Here is a 26,185-nt window from a genome sequence, read left to right as displayed (position 1 = left end):
TATTGATTTTTTGCAGCAGCTGATATTTCAATCTGGGTGCAGCATGTCTGAGAGTCTACGCACACTGTCAAGAAGAAATATGATAGTGTCTTAAAAGATTAATAATATCGCTGGTCCTCAGGAGGCCTGTCTTAATTCACTGGCCTGTTCCTTGGCATGTACTGTAATTTATCTAGTCTGATTTGAATAGCAAATGGCAATCGGCTGCCATTAGGGAAATAGGCATCAGTCTTATTGATCCAGGATGGGCTGGATTTTATTTAAGGAGAGCTGCAAAATGTTATTAACTTCCGGATGAGAGGCTGGAGGTGGAGAATTTTTTGCACTGTTCCAAGGGGGGAAATAGCACTGAATCTGAAAAGTCCTGAAATAGATAGGAAGGGGTCTGAGAGGATCGAGGGGGCATGGGAGGAGGGGTTCAACTGCTACCAGTTTGTTTCCAAAGACAGCCATTATTTCCAGCACAAATGTTTTGTTTTCTGGGCTCTCTGTAAGATTATGTCAATGTGGTACTGAGTTGTCTTTAGGTGAGAAGGCAGAAGGTACTTTACATTTGGGGAGAAGAAAGCGTGGTGGTTGATCTTCAGCACTGATTGAGATGACTCTTTAATGGGCTGCATGAATTGTTTGTTTTCAAGTCCCCCCTCACTGTGCTTAATAGGAGCTATACCATTAATCTCCAGACATCAAGGGAAACACGTACTCCTTGCTGGTGATCGGCTTCATGTGTGTTTGGAACTGCCACCAGCATTTCCCGAGGAGGGTGGCTGATGTGGCTGGAAGGGAGATAATGCCGGAGTTGTTGTAAAGGTCCTCTCTTGGTTTCCTGTTCATACCAGGTCTCGTCAGAAGTCACAGTGAGGGATAAAAAACAGTCTTTGGATAACCTTTAGGTGCTGCAAATCCTTCAGGTGTTTTTTTCCCCACTGGATAATATTGTTAAATTTCACAATAGAGCCATGGATGTGAGGAAAATAGAACTGGTGCAATTTCAGTCTCTACTAACTGAGGAAATAAATCATTTGGTATTATTGGGAGTCTGGAAACTCATGCCTGAAAATGAAGCATAAAGAAGTAAAATCACACTGAATACCTTGGGAAACTTACAGTCTCGTGGCATATCACTGTGGAATAACCTCCCCAGGGAAGTGGAGAAAGCCCAGCTATTTGGCATGCTTTAAAGTTAGACTAAATCGAACATCAGAAAAAATATTGTAAGGAATACCCCAGCTCAGGTGGGAGGATGGAGGACATGATTAAATACCGTAGGTCTTTCCAACTTTAATCGCTGTGATTCTTTGATACATCACATTCTCCCAGCAGGAACTGCTAGAAAGAAAGATCCAGGAGTGCTGTCTATTAAAAAGCTTATAGATACCTCAGTTCCAGCAGGAGACACTGTAAGGAACAGCAGAGGAGGGTTGTATATAGAGGACTTCAAAGCTGCCTTCCAGTCCCCGTCTCGCTGGGAAGCCAGTGCTTTAGGGAGCAGCACAGGAATGGAAGCTCCCCAGCCCTTCCTGTGCCAGGTTTTCCACAGGAGGCGCTGGGAGGACTGGGCAGGGATTGCTTTTTGAGGAGGTGGGAAGTACGTAATGGAGAAAGGGACTGGGGAAGGGAGGGTCCCCACAGCTGGTCAGCATTAGCTTTTGCCTTTGAGAAGCTTCTTGAGGCTTACAAGACAATCTCACAGCTTTTTCCAACAGCAGTCACAATAAGGAGAAAAAGGTGTGGGAACGTTTAGGAGAAGTAGCGTCTCGTTTCTTGCATTTCTTTTGCACTGAAATATGGGCATAGACAATAAAGTGCTACAGGAAATGGCCAAGCACAAAAGCAATAAAACAAATTGAAACTGACTTTTTTTTTTTTTTGAGCAGCAGTAATTGCTATACATTGTGATGTTTGCATAAGAAATTAGTTAATGTGTAGGAGAATGACATGTGATACATTTTATTTGCCTGATGACTGTAGTCTCTGAGTGAATGACTTATTAAGGTTAATAAAAAAAATTTGCTTGTGACTTGTAATAATCCAATTGCTAGAATTTAACATCCCCTTATGCATAGTTGCCTAAAGGGGGGAAACTAAATTACATATACGTTCTAATGACCGACTAGCTATGCTTTTATTTATTTCTTAATAGCGGTTTGAGAACAAACAATGTGTTCTAAATTGTTGGTCTGTCTGTCTTTCTGCCTGCCTGGGCAGGAACGTTATGGCTTTCTTAATTCTCCTGTGTGATTTATCATCCCCAATTCATTGTTTTGCATAACTCTGCTCAAAATGAAGAAATGTCATTATTTTGCAGTGAAAAAGTTGTCATTTGCATAATGCCTGCCATTAATTATTGTGAGACTAATGCAGTTGTTGATATTTTTAGGGCACAGTGGTACATCCTGCACCTTGTATAATGTCATTCTGAAAACATTGGTAGTTAATAGGTGCCACAACACTGCACAAATGCAAGAAAGGAGGAGGAGAAGAAGAGGAAGGGCACATAATGGAACAGGCTGTGATCTTTACTTAGATTTTTCTTTTCCTGAAGTACATGGTGAGAGACAACTGTAAACAGAAGCAAGAGATAGGAAGCTGTGACACTAAAGAGAATGAGGGAATGAAGAAACAGAAACGTTCCCTTCTGCATATGTTAGTCAAGATGGACCTAACTAAAACTCTCTCATGCTGACGATCCCTGGAATTTGAGAAAACTTACGGTGGTATTTAATGACTGTTATCCCATAGCTGGCAGTCTTCCCCCTTGAAGTCTTTTGTGTTTTGTTTTTTTTTTAGTGGCTTATTTATTTTTACTTTGGAGTTTTTTTTATAATTTCATTTCAAATATATAAAGTGAAAGCCCCTGCATATACATAACAAATATTTTGTAATGTCCTTAGAGTCTATGAGGGGAGAGCAAAACAAACAGATCTGACCCCTATTAAGAATTTAATAAATCTAGTTACTGAAGTATAGTTCCTGATCTCATCTTTGCAGCTGTTCACTGCTATTTGAAAGTCTCTTGATTCAAGCCACCAGTGGTTGAAAAAAAATATCCTTGTCAAGTTAGGCTTGCACATTGCCAGAGGAAAACAGCTTTTTCATTACTTTTCATTGCAAAAGTAGTTGATTTGGCCCACAGATATTGGAAATGGGGAGACAGAAGAGCAGTCTTCTATAGATCTGTAAATTGAGAACATGGAATGAATTTTCCACTTCCTTTTCTGAGGACTTCCATTGCTCCCTAAGTAATTAAGAGAGCATGTTCTCTGAATAACATGTGCACGATAACTACAGTAACTATTAATAGTCAAGTGGAACAAATATAAGGGTCTCAGGTTGGCAGAGGCTTTCTCTCCTACATGTCTTGTCCAACTAGTACTGCAAATGCAGGATTGCTTGAATGCAATAGCCGTTCGTCTACCCCTTTTCTTTTTTCGTCCTTACTAAGAAAATATTGGTGAGTGGTGTCTGAGGCTGTGGTAGTGGTTGAATGTTAATGGAGAGAAATCAGTTCAGAAGGCCATAAAACATCAACAGAAACTATGGCTTTTGGTATATTTAGTAGTAAATAAGAAGCCTTGCATCCTCTTGCCATTCTACACAATTACTAGGTCATCTTTGTTTGCTGACATATCTTAAAATGCCCGAAAGAGAAAACATGGCAGTTTACTCTTCAGATACTGCAATTCACTGCCTCCAGAGGGATGTTGTTTCTTCTCCTGTTTTCTGCCATTAGAATTAAAACAACAACAAAGAAAATTAAACCACAAAAGTTCAAATAATGCTTAAGAGTCTAACTGAAACCCACAAAGGGCAGGAAATTCATCTCCAAAGATTGCCAGTCTGTCCTCAGCTCACCCTATTGTCACAGACAACTGAAAGTTGTTCCTACAGTGGGTGATCTTACAGACCACAAATGCTGCAATACGTAGACGCAATAGGAAACACAATAGAAGAACAGAGACTGAGCTTTACTCTTGGTTTCTTGGCTTTGTTAGGTGTGAGACAGACTTCTCACGTACATTAGGGTAATTTTTTGTGTGTTTTTATGTACTTTGAGCACAAGTGCAGTGTATAAAGAATATTCCACAAAGATGTAATTCATAGTTACGAACTACATCACAACCATAAATTGCAATCTTTCATATTACAGAAATACTCTATGTGTCAGTTATTGATATCTTATACCCATACCACTACCCCTTCTTGAGACTTTTTAGAAAAATATAGAATACCTCGTGTTGGCAAGAATCCTAGAGAATGCAAATCAGGAGGAGAAATTTCTGCAAAAGATTATAAGAACTAAGTGCCAAAACTTTGTCCCTCATCATACTGATAATTTGAGTATCTCCAAAGGCTTTGCAAATCTCAGAGCAATTAATCCTTAGAGCAGCTTTTTTCCAATTGAAAGAATTAGATATATGGTGTGATCAGAAGGGGGTTCCTGTCCCTGCTATCCCATCCCTGTTGGAGAACTTTTATGCCATGGGTGAGCTGCAGGTCTGCTGGAAGAGCATGAATCCTCAGAGTGCTCCTCCTGTAGGATAAATTTAGGAGATTCTTGGCACCCGTTAGAATGAAAAGATCTAAGTTGTCTTCCTGTCTTTGATAGAGACTTCCTGTGTGGTCACAAAAAAAGTCACATAATTTCTTTCATAATTTTCTTCAATGAGGAATTATAATCATTCCAGACATCTGAAGGTACATTGTAAGGATTAATTCATGAAGATTGTTGAGATATTCAGGCACTATACTGATGAGTACCACAGGAAAGCCAGAAACAAAAAGCCATCTTATTTCATGCAAGACTTGGATGCAACTCAGTAAACAAGGCTTGGGGCCACACACTGAACAGAGAGGATAAAAAAAGAATATTTGAATTAGTCTCATTCCCTGGATGCTATCCATTATACAGAACACAAAATATACAATCATAACATGGAAGATTGTATTGTGACACTACAGTTGTTGTGACAGACTTCATTTTGATATTTTCCTACTTTTGAGTGCTTTGCTTTGTGGCCTTAATGTTTTTACTTATTTTTTAAAAGACATCTTTGGGTGTATCATGGACAGTAGACTATCTCCAGCTCCCACAGATATCACTCCATCATTGTGAATGTTGAACACCCATTTGAACCAAAGAGGGTATCACTGGTAACAAAATGAGATAGATGGTTTTCATCTCAGGAATGAACACTGCCACCTAGAATCCAAGCCAGTAAGGAAGAGCTGCTGTATCCGTATCACAAGTCTGAAAGAATGTCTTGTTCCTCAGACATTGCTCTTCCTGTTTCACTCTTAAGTCTTTGTCCTTAAAAGAGAGTTTAACTATAGTTGTACCTGGTAAGGATATTAATCAATATCTAGTAGGTTGACAGCGCAATGGTAAATCATCAGTTGTGGCCATAATCCATTCGCTCCATAAATTCATTTTAAAGCCAGAATCTCTGTGATCTACATGTTAGCTATGTCGGAGCTTAGCCGCTGGTATGTGTCAGATTGGTTCATTCTGCTGCTTAGAAAGTGGCAGACGAGCCTTCCTATTTCTTAGTGCAGGGTAACGTTTTCTGCTTTCAGATCCTTGTGTTTAATTGACCTGGTAGACCTTTCTGTTGAGATTTTGTCCAATTGCTTTTTGAAACCGTTTTTACTTTTGGCATTGAAAACATCCTGTGCCAGTGAATTCCACAGTTTAATTACATATTGTGTGAAAAAGTGCTTCCTTTTGTTTGCCTTAAACCTAGTACTTGATAACTTCTTTGGATGTTTCCTAGAAATATGTAATAAGAAATATGGAACAGTTATTAGCAGTTCACCTTGTTCTTGTTTGTTATGATTTTATAAAACTCTTTTCTATTTTCCTCAATAATTTATTTTCCAGGGCAAAGAACCCAACTCTTTTTCATCTCTCCTTGCACAGAAGATTCTTCCATACATTTTTGCACTTTTCCATGTCTGTTTAGTTTGCTTATATCCTGTTTTGCACTGGGAGCTCAAGCTTACGTATAGTATCCAGTATATGAGTCTACTGTGGATTTATTAGAGGGCCATAATTATGTTTTTAGTTTTATTTTCTATTTCTTTCTTAATAATCCAGACTTTTTTTTTTTTTTTAACCTTTTTGATCAATGCTGAGTATTGAGCCTGGTGCTTTCATAGGTATATCCACAAGGATTCCCTGCTCTTTTTTCCTACGTAGTAACAGCTCATCTAGATCCTATTGTATGAATGTGAGGTCATTTTTCTATGAATATTGCTGTGTGTTATAATGGTTAAAATTCATTTTTCTCTTAATTGTGTAGTATCTCAGTTTTACCAGGTCTTTTTTTTTGGAACATTTCAGTTTTAGCTTTTGTTGTGCTATATTTTTTTGGTAAGAAGTGCAAATTTTGTTGCGTCACTAGTCTTCTTTCCCTAGCCATTTATGAAAATGTTGAACAGCATAAGTCTTCCTGCAAATTCTTATGGGACTCTGGTAGTAATCATCTTCCATTGTAAAAGCCGAATGTTTATTCCTCCCATTTATTGTGCATCTTTGAGACAGTTATTAATCTGAGAGGCTCTTTTCTCTTATGTCATGATAACTTACTTTCTTTTAGAGTCTTTGGTGAGGTTTTTCAATTTTACTATTTTTTTTAGCAACTAGTACTACTTGAGTCTCTTCCACATATGCCTGTTCACTCCTCCTGGGAACTCTGTAAATTTGCAAAACAAGACTTCCTTCTACAAAAAGCTCATGTTGTATCTTCTCTGTTTTATCTGCCCAAGTGTCACTTGTTATTTATTATATTTTTCTACCAGTCTCTATGTTGTAGATTATAGACTGATCTACATGGGTCTTCCTAAAGCCCTTTTTCCTTTTTTAATATTGCCAGTAAGTCGCTTTCTATTATTTTGTTGTGCACTAATATTCTTTTGTTGCACTGATTATGTGCAAGAGTTATTAGTAAAGTTCTTTCATGTCTGATTTTCTTTAGAACTGTTAGATTAGAACCATTTTTTTTTTTTTGCATTGCATATTTTCTCAGACTTTTATAAACTTCTCCATAGGGAACACAAATACAATGAATTAATTTTGGATTTTTGTTCTGTGAACACTTTTTTCACCTCATCTGTTGGCCTTACAGATTCTGTGTAGAGTATTTGGAAAAGTTATTTATGGCTTTAGAAAGTTTTTCTTCAACATTTTTATGGGCGTGCTTTATTCTACATACTCAAAAAAAAATCTTCTGCATTAAATATGGCTTTCTCTTTTCAGATGGTAGCTTTTTACTTCTAGTAAAGATGCTCATAAAAAAATCCTGTTAGAGATTTTCTTTTTTCACAGGTGATTATGTATTTGTTTTGTGAATTCAGAGTAATGACTAGATATGCGTTACTGTAGGACAACTTTAAAAGTTCCTGCATCCAGCGATATATCAAGCTTCTCCCCTGAGAATTTTGCCCCCTTGCAAAGGATTTTCATCTAAAGTGGCAATCGAATTATGACAGTTTACAATCTAGCATATTCAGGTAAATCAGAATGGCTTCTGGATTTCTGTAGTACCTTAGGCTGTAATTTTCTGTGCCTGCCAGACAAACTGCTGAGATGTTTCTCAAAATGATTGAGGTGGACGACTGGGGGTCAAGATTATTACAGCCACTCTAAGGTAAGGCTTTCCTTTTACTTGTAAGAGACCTGAATCTCTGATAACGTATCTTCTAACAGCAACATCTTAAAGCATTTTACTTCTAACGTTTTTTCAGTTTCCTTTTTACTACATGCCTTATTTTAAATATGATTTATTTTTTTTTCCGAAATTGCGTATTGCTGTAGTGGATTTTGCTGTTATTTTTTCAGTCCTATAGATAACTAATTCTACATGCATTATAATTACAGTATGGTTCTTTGATATGAACATGTTAAAGTAGGTTTAGTGTTTTACTTGCTTCTTCTTTCACAGGTTTTCTAACTAATTGTTGCTTCTCAAATCTTCTTTTTTACATTTCATAGTCATTGTCAGTGTTTTGGGAAGATGTTGCATAATATGATTCTAACACCTATCCCTTTCTATGTAGGCCTGGAATTGAAAAAACATTGTACTTCTTAATTTTAATCTATTCATTTTATTTATATATGCTTTCTTTAATTCCCAGCACCCGTCTCTCACCTGTGCATTTTACTCAGTCATTATTATGAAATGCAACACACAACATCTTCTCTAGCAGCTCAAGTTGTGTCATATATGTCTTTGAAAAATAGGTATTGCACTTCACTTAGCTCAGTCTTTAGACGTTCAGTTTTGTATTGCAGTGCTTACTTATTTGACCTGACTGTCTGTTTAGATGCTCTGCTTAAAGTGTATTTAGTCTATTGAGGCAGTGCTTTGCTATTCAGTACCTGAGTTTTGCCAACTTGTGTCCCTTATTATTATTATTATTATTATTATTTTTTTTTTTTTTTTTTTTTTTTTACAAAGATTGAGTTCTCATGGCTTCATCCATAGATGATGCATCATTCTGACCTGCCCACAGTTCTGAACCTGGAGCCTTAAAATCTCTCACGTAGTCTTTTTAAGTGTGGTACATCTTGCTATAGTTGGAACCATTTTTTTTTTTAGGATTTTGTAGGATCTTAAGAAATCTTAAGCTAAACTTGTCTTCCCTTGAATGGAGACCAGCTGGGGAAAAAAAAAAAAAGAAGAAAAGAGTGAGTTTAATGTAATATGTGACTTGCTGGCATCCTATTCAGACAGTCACTCACTCACTCAACCTGATATACAGCTGGGATCAGAAATTGTCAGATTGTGCTCAAGAAGTAGTTTTACTTTTGTTCTACGTATTGGCTGACATACTTCCCTGTCTTTTGGCTTGTCAAGAGTGCTGCCTCCCACAATCTTGGGGATGCCTCCACCCCAGAGGATGTACAAGACCTGGAAGCTCTCCCAGTAATACATTGTAAAAAATGTTTTAAATGGTTTTCAGAATACATCAGAATCGCAATTATCTGAAGAACATGGAAAGAACACTGAATAGAACTCGATAATCGCGTTTATGAGTAACCAAAATGCCCTGCATGCCCATGGATCTGTGGAAATAATTAGTAATAGAAGCAATTTACCATTTAATTAATAAATGACAAGGGGCAAAACCTTGTCTGGGTTCACTGAATTTGGATAATTGAGGCTCCACTGTATTTTAGAATCTGAAATATTAACTATTATTCTGTGTGCTTGAGATAATAATCATTTAAAAAATGTGCACATACCAGGATCTAAGTCTTGTTGTACTATTTCTGCAAAACAAGGTAGAATTTCATAATGCCCTATGTGCAGAGATTCGCTCTGCAAGAAAAGTTCATTTTTTTGTTTGTTTTTGTTTGCCTTTTTTTTCTTTTTGAAGTGTCCAGAATCTGTGTCTCTTAATATATAGGTCTGTCAATTTTGAATCTGTAACTACATTCAGATGCCAGTAAGGGATTTCACAGGGCAGCGAATAACCCCTCACCAAGAAAAGGAAGAACCAGTGCAGCATAACATCTTGAAACTGGTTCTTATCTCAGCAGTCCACAAAGCAATTTGAGATTGATGGAGATAACTTAAACTCTGTAATGAAATAAGAAAGAGATAAGAATTGGGCCCTGTTACAAATAGCCATTCAAAATATGCTGTAGCAAGTGAAAGGATGGGATTGAAGCTAGGGGTTCATGGGTTACAGTATATTCTAATGGTCTTAAATGCCATAAAGCACTGCTTCGGTACATCTTCAAATATCAGTAATTGAAAAAAGAGTTCCAGACTTCTGCCTTCCTCTGCTTTGCCTGTGTCTCTTGCCATTTTACATGTTTAACAACGCTTTCCTCTGAGTCATTGAAGCGGGATGGCAGAAGAACAAGGATTGAGCTCCTAAAAGGCAGTGGCCTTAGAATCACTCTCACACTGTCAAAATGCAATGTTCTTTCCTTCTCTTCTCTCTTTCATGTTGTTTGCTGCGTTCTGTATTTTCCTCCCTCAAATCTTGTCCATTCTGGCACTGACCGGAGGGATGCTGCACAAGAGAATGGGTGTGGTCAAAAACAAGACCCAGCATTTCAATATGAAAGTAGAGAGAATGGGATGAGTCTAGTCTTATTCAGTTGGGCTAACTATTGCTAGAAAACTGTTGCTGGAAACATTGTTTTGTACCCAGGAGACTTACCTTAAATCGATTTAATTTGTACCATGCTTTTCAAATATATGACAATTATCTGAGGACAGGTAGTCTTTGCAGAAGCTTAATTCCAGCCCCACCTAGATGTTTCATTCACAATGAATTGGAGGAACGAACAATTAAAATGTGCTATGAAGTTCTAGCTGTCAGCATTCTGTCTATTGCTTCTGAAGAGGTAAAAATAAAAACGGTCATTTCATTCAAGTTTTTATTGTGCGTGTGTCAAAAGTGTCACAGACTTTGGCATGTACAGAAGTCTCTGGTCAAGGAATCTGTTACCAGAAAGCAGGGAGGGTTGTGTCAGAAATGATGAGTTGGCACCATTCATGGTGGTAAGGGAAGCTTACTTATGCAATGAGCCACATCCTGCCCTCCTAACTCCATGAGTAGCTCTATTGAAGTCAATGGTAATTACATCTATTTAAATCAGTGGAACTACTTGCATCAATAAGATAAGTAGGATTTGGCCCAAAGGTTGGTTAATATCAATGTTTTTAATCTCTCGTTTTCATAAAAGCTATATTCATTCAGTAATATAAAGTGAGGTGAATAAAGAACATTCTGTGCTTTGAATAGTTTGGCATCATACGCAGATAGGGCATGTGATTAATACCATATTGTTGGCTTTGTTCTTTGCTTTTCAGTTGTGGCTGGCAATGTCCTTTTCATAATTGCTGATATCCCCTGAGCCTATATAATCACTCTCTCCAGCTTTTCTATGATGCCCTTAGATTTTTCCTGCACTAAGTGTAATAAGTTTCTGTATTCACTTATCCCCATAATGTGTTTCTGATGTACTACTCTGACGTGGTCAGAACTGACGTGGTACAATGTATTCACCTGACAAAGTTTCCAACCCAGACACGTTACCCATATATCCATGTGCTTAACCATCACGCTGCAGAGTCATGCTCTGTGGTTGTATCTCTGGGAAAATCTGTGGAACTGCAGCACAGCGGTTCAGTCAGTGGTGTTAGATAGGAAATTTTGCTTGGATTTGAGAGAGTAGACTTGTTATCTCAAAATGATATAGTTAGGGGCTAAATAATAAAAATGGAGAATTTCTGTTCTCATTGTAGACTTAGAAACATAGATGCCTTGTTGGAGCATGACAATCGTGATACTCTCTACTGAAAACAGCCAATATAAGATGCTATTATTAAAGTAGAATTATGATTCATGTAGAAATGTGACCCAGCAATCAAGTCTCTGAAGTTACATTCTGGTTTTGGTGTTGGTAAAATTAAATAGTTAAAGGTATAAGCCTCATGCTTTATATTTTTTTTCAGTAAGTAATATCTAGCGTATTTGTTTTCCTCCAGTGAATTTCCTGACAGTATTTAACTTCTTGGATGGCCGTTTGTTGTCACCAGGAAACTCCTTTTGTAAAGCAGACTGTAAGGACTGGTAGCTGTCTGTGCTATTTAGTGTGCATCAATGAAGTGAAAGCCTTACCACAATCAGAAAAGATTCATTAATGTGCCATGAAATTCTGCACTGCCTTCTCACAAGAGATTTCCGTTTTGTTAAACTCTCACTGATGTGACATTCAGGACCAGATTCTGCTTTCAAATAAATGTGAGGTCATTTGACTGACACTAAAATATTTTTACTGATGTAACAGCAGAATGCATAATTTATGACTACACATAAAGTGAGAAATACCGCCAATATTATAATTGTTACATAGGTAAACTTGCTTGAATTCATAGTAGTAATCCATTCATTGATTTATTAACATTAATTTTCATAAGAAAATTCAGAAAATCTCCCTACATATATACTCCATGGTGTTCCTTGGAAGACTCCATGGAATTTCCTCGAAGTTGTTAAAAATCTAAAGCCATGCAGCTCCCTACTTATACTGTAGGCGGTGTTGGTCCATATGTCACTATGGGTGCAATTTGCTCAGTTTTCCTGGATGTTTGAGATACCTACTGGTACTACACAGAAAGGGGAGATAAGATTTGGATCAGCAGCCAAGGAATGTGAAGGATTCATCCTTGTGAAACCAGTAAACTATTACTCAAGTCTTTGCACAATGAAGTATTGTATGTGTTTACAGGTGCTGTAAATACTAGCCTTCTTGCAAGTTGCATCTTGAATTGTTTATCCAGCTACACTTATATTGATGACACACTTTAAAAGAATTCATAAAAGCAAATATATGATCGATCAATATTCTAAGAATATTTTTGATATGGATAGTACATATTATACGTTTTGTGGGCATATTACAGATGAATCTATAGGTTATTATAAATATCAGCTAGTTTGTTCCACTCAGTCCTTTATAAAACTTAATAAGCCATTTATTGAGCCCTTTATTGATCGTCTTCTGAATCTTCAAAAGTAGTCGTAGTAAGAGTATGATCACCTGGCCATGTAAGGAATTCACAGGTTCTGAGCTGAGAATAGAAGATGGACAGTCCAAATGCAAATTCTTCTTCATGTAGAATTGGACAGTAATGATGAAAACTCTTTTTAAATTACACTGCTGTCTAAGCGTTTCTTCTAATCAATTGTTGTAGAGCATATTTTTAAGCAATCACGTCTGAAAAGATTCTCACTTGTAGATACGTACAGAAATCTCAAGAAGGCAAATTAGTTTTAATTCTGAGCAGCTGAAAATTCAGTAGCACTGTGCTCTAGTAAAAGCTTGGAAAGATTGATATGCCTGAGAATACTGTCTTTTAAAATTAGCATCTTCTAGACTGGTGGAAAGCCAAAGGATTCTGATTCTGTTGTTACATTTATCCATTATCAATTTTCCTCATATTTCTGAGGAGTTCAGAATATGGCCCCCATATTTCTGAGGAGATCAGAGTTTGTGAGTGAAAGACAGAACTGGTATATGCTGTTTTCCTGTTCATTGCTTTGTCAGTATGACTGGTTTTAATTCTTAAGAACATAGGTAGCTATATAGACATCCAGTTGAGTCTGTCCAAAATGAGGTTTTCTTGCTGAGGCTTTGGTTTTCTAGGCTTTGAAGCCTGAATGAAATTATTATTGTTTTATCTCTTTCTGTGCTGAAATTGTGACTGTTTCTAGTTCATATTTGTACCAAACAAAGGGAAATAATGGAAAGATGTTTAGGAATTATATCATTATTTTATATTTGTTTGTAAACAACCATACTTTTTGGAATTTAAGTTAGGGTAGGCAAGAGGAGCTTCATGTTAGTATTAATGATGTAAATCAGTTGGGTAGTATCTGTTCATTCACATGTTGGAATTTCAGAAGAGTCTGTTAGCCTAGAAAAATAAATCTCGTTGAATGGGTGCAGAAAATCATTACTTCTTTCCCTGACTTATTTACATCAGATGGATAAAAGAGTTGTTAGGCTTTGTTGAAATGCAGAATGAAGATTTGATTTCAGTAATGTAAAGCAAGGTGACATGTCAAGAGATACACAGAACTGATGCGTGTAGATTATGGTGACCTGAGTATCAGTCTCCAGCAGCTATCATAAACAAAGTACACGATAAAGGATGTGACTTTTGCTGCTCATGATGGTGTTCAGTATGCTTTTATGTATACTCAATCTTCTACCTGTTAAGCTTACAGGACCTACAGGCAAGCTTTATATTTCTGAACAGGACCAAGTCAAATAAAGCTATGCACAGGGAAATATTTCAATACATTTTGAAGTAACTTAGTATCTGAAAAGAAAATTTCATAGAATCATTGAGGTCAGAAGGGATCAATGTAGATTATCTACTCTAATTCTGCTGTTCAATGCAGCATCACCTAGAGCATGTTGCTCAGCGTTTGTGTCCTGTTAAATTTTTAATAGCGCCGAGGATGGAGACTCCCCAGTCGCTCTGAGCAACCATCCAGTGTTTGACCACCCTCACAGTCAAAAGTTTTTTCTCATGTTTAAGAGGAATTTCCTGCATTTCAGTTTGTGCTTGTTTTCTGTTGTTCTTTCACTGGATAGCTTGGAGAAGGGCTTGGCTGTCTTCTTTACTTCCCCACATCAGGTATTTTCTACACATGGATAAGGTTCCACTTGAGTCTTCAACATAACTTCTCAGGATAATTATCCACAAAAACCCTACTCGGTATCTTTTCAGTGCTTACTGCAGAAAGGAAGATACTTTTCTTTCATTGTGAAATGAGGCAAGTGATTTGTAACGTTTCTCCAAGAAAGCTGGGATGATCAGTTTAAGTTAATAGTGATAGGATTAAGATAGTTTCCTAAAGTTTTTGCCAGCATTTTATTTGTTGACGCAATTCATTATTTTGGTCAAGATGATCTACAGAGCTAAACAACTGGTTTCTGCTGGCTTCCAAAGAGAAATAAGGCTGTTTTTTTCAGTATTCAAAGAACCACAGATTATTTGAGGACAATAAAGAACTAGAACATCCTGAAAAGATGCATCAAACTCAGTGCTAAAGCCCTGGAGCATAGCCATTTGGGAAGGTCTTTTATAACATTTTGAAATTCATTTGCTGATATCTCAGTTTCAAGAGTTTATTTTGTTCTTCAGTCATCTATAGTACTTGGGAGCGCTTTAAAACAAAACACAAAAAAACACACCTCTATGCATTGTGCTAAGCTAGGCATTCCTGCAGCCTTCAAATTTTAGTACAGATTTGTTGTTTCTTTTACTGAATTTTCCAAGTTAGAATTCTATCCTTCTGCTATGGGTTAAATAGTTGAGATATTGCTGTAATGTCATATTTCAGGAAGATACTGCCTACTGTCTTTCCAAATTTTAATTGCTGTTGGCAAAATAGGAGAGCTTCTTTTGTGTAGAGAGACGATAATGGGACCAAACTGTACTTGTATATATACAACTTAAGTTTTTGTTTGTTAGAAAGCACTATTGATCAGTTGTTGCTGATGAGATTTCAGTCTTTTCTAAGAAGAACTGCTAAACAGACTTGGTTGGTTTACAATGTGCATGTCATTCTTTGAGTTTGTCCTACTAAACTTGACAAAATATTTCCTTTTTATAAATTTTCATTACTGTTTGCCTGTTGAGAAATTGAACAATTATTTTCTTTCTTTTCATCTTTAAGTAAGCATTGTTGTCTCTGAAATTTTGATTGTACTTTTTAGTGTGTGGCCTGGATATTTTACTTGCTTTAAGTCCAATATATCTGGGGCAGCTTCAGATTTGTTGAGATTAATCAGGAATTGGGTGTTTACCACTTCGTCTTAGGTGTTCTCATCAATAAGGCCTAGTATGTGCATAGATTTTATACTAATATAATTGATCTGATTAAAAGGATTGATGTTTCTACTGAAGCAATTATACTAGATCAACTTAATGCATGGATATAGTTATACTAATACAAGATTGAGTCATATACCTTTTCGACTGCATCAGCATGAAATTACATGACTAGTTTGTTGCGGCAAGGATAGGCCTTAAGTTTTTATATTTTAATTTATTTGGAAGCAAAGGGTTACTTTATATAGTTTGAATTTTAACATACCATTAAATCTTCTCCAAGAAATAACACAGTATGTTTAAGATCATAGATACCAATTAGGAAATCTAATGGAAGGATTCCTAAGGAGCGATACATGTATGTCAGATATTAAGATATATTGGCAGACAATGCGCCAGGATTTGAGAGGTATTTATGTATTAACATCGCTGTTCTCCTTGAAGCAATAGAAGATGTATTAGACATTTGTCCCAGCCTATATTTTTTAGTACATTGTATACAGAGAAAGGTAGATGCATTTCTTGAACTCTGGTAATATTCACTCTCTGTCAAAAGAAGGAGGGAGTTTGCATTAAACAGATTCCTTTTATGTTCTACCTACAGAATTTCAAAGAATGCTGAACAAATGAGGTAGGAGTTTGTACTTTTGTGCATCAAAGAAATGCTTAAATAGTTTCTTATATGTATAAAGGTACAATGTAAGGCACAGTTTCTCAAAGAGAAACTATATTCTGTAATCAATCTGTTGCCACCTCAATAATTAAATAATACTTTTCAATTTGGAGATGCTCTTAAACACGCTAAAACTGTAAAATATCCTGCTGAGAAAAAAATGAATGGACTGTTTGCTAAATGGTCACTACTAAGAATAGCATAAATGTAGGCTCATTACAGTTATCACAAGATTGTTATTTTTAGCCGTATGGTAGTATTTTTGTAATAGATCCTACCAGACTGGTGGTGGTCAGATAATACAGAAGTTAACTAAAAATCCTTTCTCTTCTTTTTCAAATTAGCATTTTATTTCTAGGTAGATAAACTTTTCAAGTACTGTCGATGTCATGTTACTACATGCATTGTGCTGATCAGTTAAAAAAATAGCAATTTAAGAGGAAAGAATGGTATTTTTTAAAATTTAAAATGCTTACGTCAGTCATCAGTGGGTAAGGAATAACTTTAACAGTGAGGAAAGTACGAACTGAGTTTTGTTCAATAGCTGCAGTTAATTTTAATGATCAAGAATTTGGAATATTATGATCAAACAGAAATTAAGTGAAGATATGTAGAAAATTTTGTCTACACAGAAAATAGATACATATTATATTTAAAAGCCTTCTTCTCTGTAGATTATCCAAAAACCCTTTCAAATGGACCATCTAATACCTGTTAAACATTAAATTACTGCAGGACCAGTTTCCAAATATTATCAAGTGGATGAAAGAATAATTATCCAGAATTCTTTGATTTAGGAAGTAGTATTTCTGTTTTAATTAGCCAATGCAATCTTGACATAAAAAGTTTTTTTAAGGGTGTTTTTTTTCTTCCTGGTACTGAGTTGCAGGATTTTAGAACTTTGTGGTTTTTAAATATACCCTAATATTTTATTTTTATTTTTTTTTGTCCACGAAGTATATTGTCAATATACTTACTGTGTGGATTTTTATGTAGACTTTCTTAGACCTGAATACAGTTTTTTACACCTGTAAAAAGAGAAGATATGTTGTGTGGTCAATTTTGAAGTTTTTCGGTCTTATGGGTAAGGTTGCCTTTTTCAACTGCCCTTCATACCCAGTAGGTTCTCTTTATGTTTGTATCTTATCTCTGTAGTCTATATATCCAATAGGTTTTGGACCAGGGTTTCCTACTCCCTTCAGAGAGCCCAGAGGTAACACATATTGAATTGACAGTTCATTTTCCCTGTGTTACGAGTAACTGGAAACCCAAAATATAGCTTCTCCAATGAGAGAAACAGATGTCCCCGGTGACTGTGTTGCTTAGCTTTGTTGTTATCTTGTGCAACCTCCTCCTCCAACACACCTGTGAGATGATAGGATGTGAATGAATAAAGTACTGAATTAAGATGTGAAGATCATCCAGTGGACACATGCTATAATCTGTTTCCATAACTAGCCTAACGCAGGCTTTATCACATTACAACATCACAGAGACCTTAGTATCAGAGACTAAAGTTCAGTCAACTCCTTTTGCAGCTCTAATAGACTTAGCAGAAGCCTAGCTAGCAGGAAAAAAGGTTGAGATGGACCTAGCTCCGACCGCAGTGACGGGAGAAACCAACTGGAACTCTGCCTAGTGACGTGGGGAAGCGTGGCACGCTGGTTTCTGCTAACAAGAAGGTGAATACCCGTGTTTATCCTCTGGTAATTAGGGAGAATACTGTTTATTCTTAAGGCCCAGGGAAGCACACTACTAATGTTTGGACTTAAAACTGCCAGATTGACCTGGATCTGGAGTCACACCTTGTTCTTTCCCTCTAGGGGATTGTCTCCTGAACTGGTACAGGGTGACTCAACTCTGGCCTCTTTAATGAATAGCCTGAGGGAAACTGCTAGTGGTACCAACGGGGAATCGGGCTGCAGACAGGCTGGCAGTGATTTCACAGCTGTGCCAAGTGAGCTTACACAGAAAAACTCTAGGCAAAATAACAGTCAAAATTGTTAGTGCTTGCAAATCTACGGCAACAGACTAATGTAAAGGGAACCAATTATATACAGTCCTATTTAGAAGGCAGCCTACTGAATAATAAACCTTTCTACAGCCAGCAAGGCATATTCATTTAATTGTTTATGATTTTCTTTGTGTATGTGTCTTCATTTATGTTGTGTATGCTGCATATGTTTATATTTATACAAATCTTACTGTTGAACAGAAGCCTACTGTAAGTATGCATATTTTTGGGTATACCCGTATGTGTGTTTATATATGCCTGTATATTTGTGTGCACGCACGCGTGTGTGTGTATATATATGTCTGTGTGTATGAGAAACAGATGCACTGTAGGCAGATAAAGCAGATAAATATAGATTCAAATAGAAGCATAAGCCTATAAATATAGGCACTATATAGAGTGAAAGCAAGCAGATCAGCACACTTTTATTATTACTTTCATTCTGTATGATAAACGAATAGCTGACATTGAAATGACTGGGGAGATGACACTGTTGGCTTTCAGCAAACGTAGTAAAAAGGTAAAGAAACTTTTATTTCCAATATGAGCAGCAATTAAGACAGAAGATTTACCATATTTAATTATTTGCTTAATGCAAGCTATTGTTTAGTTTCTTTCAGGATTGAAGACAGAATGAAAACAGCATAACATTTCTAATTTTACCTTAAAATAAGTAAATAAAATAAAAATCCTGACCCACAGTCTGAGAAAGTGCAACCTCTAGTTTCTATTTTTACAATAAGCCTCACACACCATCTTTGTCAACTTTCTGCTGCTGCTGTACCCAGATGAACTTCTGTGGCAGAATATTGGGAAAAACATTTAAGTTCACAACAAAATTAACTTAAATAGTTTGTGTGTGTGTATGTATGTACCTTAGCCTTCTGTCTGCAAATTTCTGATGCCAGTTTTTGCAGTCAGCTTTCTCTCTGTTGTAGCAATTTCACTTTGGCCAATCCATAGCTGTAATATAGGTAGTTAGAGTCAGGAAGGTCTTAATCCCATTAGAAATGAAGAAAACCACTGTAGCTATTCTGGGTGACCTGGAAAGCCTTTATTATTATTATTATTATATAACATTTTGATGAGGGTGATCAGAGAAATCAGCAGCTGAGAGTTTGGCATTCTGTTTTCAGCTCTGTCACTTGCTTAGCTTGGGATCTTACACAAATTGTGTACTTATTTCCCCATTTGTAAGTGGAATGGATAATAATTATGTCACAGGGTTGGGTAACTGAATAATATCTTATTTTGTTAAAAGGTCTCACGATTTCATTGGAACTACTCATGGAACAAGGTGCTTAATATGTGTGCATCTTTTTTTACAAGGTGCTCTGACAGTCTTGGGGAAAAATGAAGATATAATGGTACAAAAGACTGTTACTGCTGCTCTGTATTGTGTTACAAATTATTCACTTATTTTTAATTTATTTACTTGTTTTCAAAATATGTCATTAGCTGATGAGTATTGTCAAGTTTCTGTATTCCGAACGACTCTCTGCAAAGCAGGAGAGAGGTAAATGCCACTGTGTATGCACACTCAGACCAGCAATACTCAATAAGACAAAACATAACCAAAGACAGAAAATTAAAATGTCAAGTGGTGGAAGCCTTGCTGTCATATTCAGCTCATGTAACTCTCGCTTTCTTATACTATCTAGTCTGAGCTAATTTCCTCATTGGATAAAAAGAGAAAGGCAGCTTAGAGCATCTTAGAGCATCCTGAACTTGTTGCACAGTTTGCTGCAAGCTATTTCTTATTCAGCTTTCCTATTTTGGTGCCTGAAAATAAGCTCTTCCAGGTATATTTTAACATTTAGATATCCAGGGTAGACCCCAATTTCCAGCCACCTAGGTGCTTTAAAAAAAAAAAAAAAATGATCTTGGAGTCATGTGAAGTACCCTGTGAAGGTGCTTTTTTTTTTGCTGTACATATTGAGGTACTTGAATTAAAAACAAATAGGAGTCTGGGGTCATACAGATATGAACAATGAGAACCTCTGGGGAAATCTGTAACTGCTGATACAGTAGGCATTCTCACTTTTGCATTTCCTTGAGCTAGTAGAGCCATTTTGTAAAGCAGGGCCTTGCGGTCTTCGTCGAGGTACTACTGCTAGAGGTGACGGTGGCAGAAGCAGCAGCTCTCTCCTCTGGGCTGGAGGAGGTGTTCAGCTGTTCCAGCAGTCTTCATGTGCAGTGGGGTACTGCCTTGCGCTCTGCAGTTTGAGGGCTCCTCCGACTTGTGACCTACCCTTTGTCTGCACGTCCCTGAGTCACTCAGACCTCTGTAGGATCAAACCTGTAGATTGTAGGGCTGATATTTGAGAGGTATGAGGTGAATGAATGTGATAAAGTACAGTACTTCAAAGATTAACAAACATCATCTATCCTGTAAACTCCTTTGGGTCTCTTCTAGTCTCTTCATAGTCTGCTACATAACAGCCAGAATAGCTTCAAAATAGGATTTTGCATTTAGGGACCAAAACAAATTTTTAAGGTTTGTTGGACAGGTATTATATTGTGCCCCCAGTTACTGTATGGTCTTTTGAAAATCTCATAGGGAATATGTGGTAGGGAAGTTATGCTATCCCTGAAAGCATTCACTGTGACTTCTGAATTTTGTCTTCTGTATCCCTTCTCCTTTCTCTCCCTAATTCTGTTACATTAATAATTCCTTGCCATATTAAATTATAACAGTAGATTACATTTGCAGTAGGGAAAATAAATTCAAATATATAGATAAATATTTGCACATGATCTCAGTCCTTGTATGTACTGATTTTAGTCTGGATCGGGTCATTGCAGCTGAGTTACAGAGTCTTGAAAAATGAGGTTTATTATGGAAACACTGACATAATCTCACTTCTTTTGGTTTTGGCAGACATGGCAATAATATCCAGAGACCATTTTTCTGACACTAAGTTCTTTGCTAGTCTCCTTGGACTTTGCTTTCTGAGTCTTTGCCAATTTTACTGCCATTCATTTCAACTAAAACTGTCTCGGAAATATGTTGGTCTGCAGGAACCATTAGGAAATACACCATTACACATGTTTAGTTGGCTGGTTGGGAGGTGGGGAAAATTTAGTAACTTTTGCTGTGTCATAGTCATTTCCAAAATGGAGGAGTCCTAAAGGTTCATGTGAAACAGCAGCCTATAGGAAAAAAATCAAAGTAAATTGCCAAGAAAAGCATATTTGTTGCGAGTTTCTTTCATTGCAAGGAAAATCATGTTGCAAGAGGTCTGCAAAAGGTTTATTGATTCTTTAATTAGCAGGAAGAGTTGGCAAGCATCTCTAATGTATTTATTTTTTGTCTCTATCATTTTAATATTTTTTATTATTCATTTTGCCATTAAAGGCCCATGACAACCTAGCACCGGGCTTATCTCCTCCTACAGTCATTAAAAAGACAGAAATTGTACTGAGAAACATTGTTTTCATGCAAAATCATGAAATTCTAGAGTAATAACTTGTTTATAACCTTAGTCTCTCCCTTATGATACAGTCTTTACTGAGAGGTCACATTGCTTTTCAGCAAATACAGAGCTATGGAATCTTTGATACATGCAAATGGCATCTGCAATTGATGTGTTTCTCTTATCAACAAACAACAAAAAAATCCCAAGCTCCAACCAGCTACCTCGCATAGTGACAAATAAGCCTACTTTGCAGGTATGTTGTGTTGTAGGGAGAACATGTATCAGAAGTTAAAAACTGTTACATACTCTGATGCAAAAAAGACAGTTTGTTAGCACTAACAAAATTTATGTTTTGATTTTCTGACCTAAGTTTGTGTACATGATGCCCTTTGTAAAATATCTAGTAGGATTTCATAACTGTGTAGACTTTTTAGAACTATAATGTTTTCATCGTAATAGAAAACTTATTCTTGAAACTTGAAACTAGCCGATATTGGCTTTATAAGCTATGAGTCCGTTCATGTTTTCAATTTTTAATGCTTTATACTATAGATAGTTTAATCTCTTTTTTACACATTTCTTTTAAGTCTCTGGATGTTCTTCTTTTCACATTCCCTACGTGCAAAACAGATGAACTTTTGTTTATTCAAGATCTCATGGAATTGCATATGAGGTAAACATTAAGAATAGAAAATTTGCACAGCAGTTTCCAACATTTTTGAGTGATTGAAGGCAAGATGATTTTAATGGAAACTTTTGTCAGCTTGATAGCCCCTGAAGTACAATGTACATGAGAACTGAACTCCATAATTTCTGTCCCCATATTTTTATTGGATTCTGATCTCTGTCTTAGCCTGTTATGTGCAGTCCATTGCTGGATGCTTAAAATCTAACATTCAGACTAGTGCTTAAATATATGTCTACTCCGGTTGTTGGTTAAACAAGCATAGCACTGTTGGAACTGCTCTTATTGACATGACAGCTTGCTTTGCCCTAGTTGGCATTTCTTTATTTTCTCTGTGTATCTCTTTTATATAACATCCCATGAGATTAATACATTTTAAGCTTCTACACTGCATCCCTGACGAGGACATTTACAACTTGTGAACTAACTTTAAGTGTATTAATTGATGCTGAAACATTCCTCTTCACATGCAGTCTTTTCAGAAGAAAGAAGGTTAGGAAATATTTTTTATTTTCTGAGTCTGTTCTATAGATCAGTCTTCCTGAGATACTTATCATGTATAGCATCACTCAAAGTTTGATTGTTAGGCATAATTTCTAATGTCACCATGAGAGTCAGGGAGAGTTTATCTCTGTCTCATTTCTTTCTCCCAGTATGTCTGAACACATTTTTTTGTTGGCCTGACCTGTTACTAAAGAGTGCTAAATTGAGATTGCACACCCAGGTCCCTCTTTATGAACACCTTACTCTTTTCCTTTAAGGATCAGTTTCATTTTAGGACAAATCAGACTAGTTAGGCCACACATGACTTTGTGTGTAAAACATTTCTGGGGTTATTTCAATGCAATTTCAGTTTTGTACAAACAAAATGAATAAGCATGTGTGAGACAGAGAATTACTATTTTCCTTTTCTCTCTAACCTAAAATCCCAACAGAGATTCTGAATGCGTGCCAGCTGGTAGTATCATAGTTAATGTTAGTAGATGTGGATCTGCAGAAAAAAAAATCAACAAAACAGTCAGAAACATTGTATACACATGGAATTTCCTTAAAACAGGATCTACCTTTTTTATAATGTCATTTTTTTTTGTTTTGTTTGCTTGACCTGTAAACAAAAGCGTGTTGTCTATTATACAGAGCTTGAAGAAAGCAACATGGGGGATGCGTGTCTTCTGGCAAAGATGATAATGCAAAGGAAGCTTTAAGGGCATTGATAGCTGCTGGTTTGGGTTTTTGATTTTGGTTAGTTGTTTTCTTGTAATCAGCATGCTCTTTTTTTCTGCCACTGGGCTAGATGTCTGCTGTGGCATTTAGTAAACCTACTACTTTTAGTCTTTCAATCTTTAAGTGTGCTTTAGAAACTATTAAAAACCTCTACAATCACATCAACATTGTTAGCAAAATCCCCAACCTAATATGAATAAGTGGCATCTAACAGGCCAGTGTCATGCCAGCCTGGCAGTGTTTCCTTGCTTTGTAGGACCTAGAATTAAGTGGGAGCAGGCAGAACTTGGAAACCCTTGTCTTACCTTGGAGGCAAAGGATTCAGGGCATTCACTTGTGGGAATGAGAGAATTTCACCTTATTGACTGGATATGGTTTTCATTATAGAGCTAGGGGTGTGCTGGTGTCTAAATTGAGGGCTCCAGGTGTGTGCTTGCTCAGCAGAGAGAGAGCAAAATAGGTTGTGTTCCCTGTTGCCATTCTCTGATTCCCATGCTACTACCTAACATATCAAAAGATGCAGGGCTTTAGATGACATACTGTGCATACTGCCTATGACTTCAGTGCTCCTACAAGCCTGCAGATCCTGAAGGAATAAGTCAAAAGTTGATGTAGAATAGTAATTAAAAAAGATTTTTCTTAGTGCTAACCCTCGTGGCTGAATAAGAGCTTCCTGTGCATCTTCACAGTGAGCACAGGAAGTGCCACAATGACATAAGTATATATTGTTCTGAAGTTTCTAATGAGATTTGGGCAGTGGGTGTGGGAGGGAAACCCTGCTTTTGGCTGGAGGGGTTAGTGGCTCTTGTTGAGCATCTGTGCTGCCAGAGACCTGGCGAAGGGCACCAAAACGATGAGGCTGGGAAAAGCCTGTTTGGTTCAGAAAGGCGTATTTCTGTTCCCAGATGTTTCGGTCCCCTCTTTCCATGGCTCCACTCCTCACCCGTCCTTAAATCCCCATCTTGTCCCTCTGTCTTTCTTCGTGTGCGTCTCTCCCTCAGAGCTCTGAATTCATTATATGGAGTAGTGTAAATCAATAGTAAATGCTAGCCGCCCACTCGGTACTCAGTTACGCAATATCACATACCGTGTACACAGAGACAAAAAGGGAAAAAAGCACACACAGGCTTTACATTCAAAAGCTCTTGCATAATTTTGCTTTTCTACAGCCAAGAGGGGAAAGAAAAAAAAAAAAAGGAAATAACAGATGGGGAGACTTGCAGTTTTTTTCCCTTTTCTCAGACTGTACCGAGGGGAGTTAGTTTAACATCCATGGTCATTTGAAGTGCCCTGTGCTGCAGATAAGCAAGCCGTCCTTGCTTATGCTTTAAAATAAGACTTTCTTCCATCTCCCATGATGTGGTGCACTTCTCAGGTAATACGAGAAAAACTATTACAACATATTTAAGACAGAATTGGTTATTTGTTTAGGTTTAATAGGAAAAAGGAGAAGAAAAACCTCCCTTGAACTGCTCGATGCATGTTACAAAGCGAAAGAGGGACATGAAGTACGGGAGGCTGGATTGAATTCTCTTGTGCCTTTTAATATCTTTTTTCCTTTCTGAAAAGCAAAATACCTCTCACTGCAATATTTATGTAAAAAGCAAGTTATGTAACTCTCGTCTGCCTTTCACTTCTGCTACCTCTCCGGACTGTATAGCTCCACTGTTTTTCCTCACGACAGATCGCATTAAGACCTGCAAATCCCGATGAAAGGAAAGAACGACTGGGTGCCGGCAGCACAGGCTTTAATTTCTAGCCTTTTTAAGGGCTTCAGACTGGAAGACAATGGATCTATTTAAGATCTTTTTTTGGCTGCTGGAATTCCTATTGAGTGTTTTCCTGTCACAGTGTGCTCTGGAACATCCATGACTTCTGCACAGCGCTGTGCTCTCCCTCCTTCTCTCTTTTTTATTTTTTCTCCCCCCTCCAAACTTCAGATGTATAGAATGAAAGTGTCAGGTCACTCTCCACATAACAGCGGCAAGTGCGGAAGCAGAGTAAAATTTTATGCTACGCTGAACTTTATTTATTCACTTTTTATTGCATTTACGTGATTGATATCCATAGAAATCCAGAAATTCTTTTGATTAGGATTGGTTGGGATATTTTAAATCGATTTCTGTCAAATGCAAGTGAAAAATATATAACCCTGCTAAAAGAATCAAAGATGAAGGATTTGGGGAGGGGAGGGCAAATAAAAGGAGGAAGAAAATGGTCAGTAGTATGAAAATTTCATGCTTTTTGATCATGTTTCAAGAGGAAAATATGCTTATACTTATTGCAACCAATTTATTCATAGTTGTATCCTCTGAGGATCTGACCTGTTTGTGGTTGCGAGCATTGTGTCGGGGTTTGTTTTCTTTTGCCCTTTACAAATAGTTCTTGTCTGTGTGCACATTCTTGGGCAGATTCTTCCCTAGTGTAATGCTGCTAATTTTGTTGATATTACGTCAGGGGTGTATAAGGTCAATTAAAAAGTTATAGGGCTTGACTCTTGGTTATTTTAAAGTGTTGTCCTGGCAATGTAAAGCAGACATAAAGTGAGCACAAGCATAAATTTTGCCCACTTCAGGAATAAAAGGAAATAGTTGACATCTTTTGACAATAATCCCTGAGACAATCAAGAAAAGAATCAAGAAAAGCTTTTTGAAAACAGGAAGTGGAATATTTTAAGCTATATAAGTATCTTATATAAGTATACTGTTATAAGTTGATTATATAAGCTGTATTTTACAAAATTGGTGGGCAGTACGTAGATCTTCAGAAGGATACTAGAACAACTGGATTCCTTGCCTG

General features: G+C 36.9%; 1 protein-coding gene across 44 annotated transcripts in view; it reads left to right on the top strand.

Moving 5' to 3' along the window:
- Positions 1-26,185, top strand: part of ZBTB20 (zinc finger and BTB domain containing 20) — a 480,501-nt gene that overhangs the window by 192,814 nt on the left and 261,502 nt on the right. For 6 of the 44 annotated variants that reach the window (XM_067003688.1, XM_067003590.1, XM_067003542.1 and 3 more), the window contains one exon: positions 7,576-7,649. The exons of 36 other annotated variants lie outside the window; for them this stretch is intronic. The gene's annotated coding sequence lies outside the window, so the exon portion shown is untranslated. Of the gene's footprint in view, positions 1-7,575; positions 7,650-7,696; positions 24,762-26,185 lie in introns of those variants that run through there. 2 more of the 44 variants (XM_048058142.2, XM_013184047.3) reach the window with 1 other exon arrangement.

Source organism: Anser cygnoides, chromosome 1 (assembly GCF_040182565.1).
Source record: "Anser cygnoides isolate HZ-2024a breed goose chromosome 1, Taihu_goose_T2T_genome, whole genome shotgun sequence".
NCBI lineage: Eukaryota > Metazoa > Chordata > Aves > Anseriformes > Anatidae > Anser > Anser cygnoides.
This window is presented reverse-complemented; position numbering and strand designations above follow the sequence as displayed.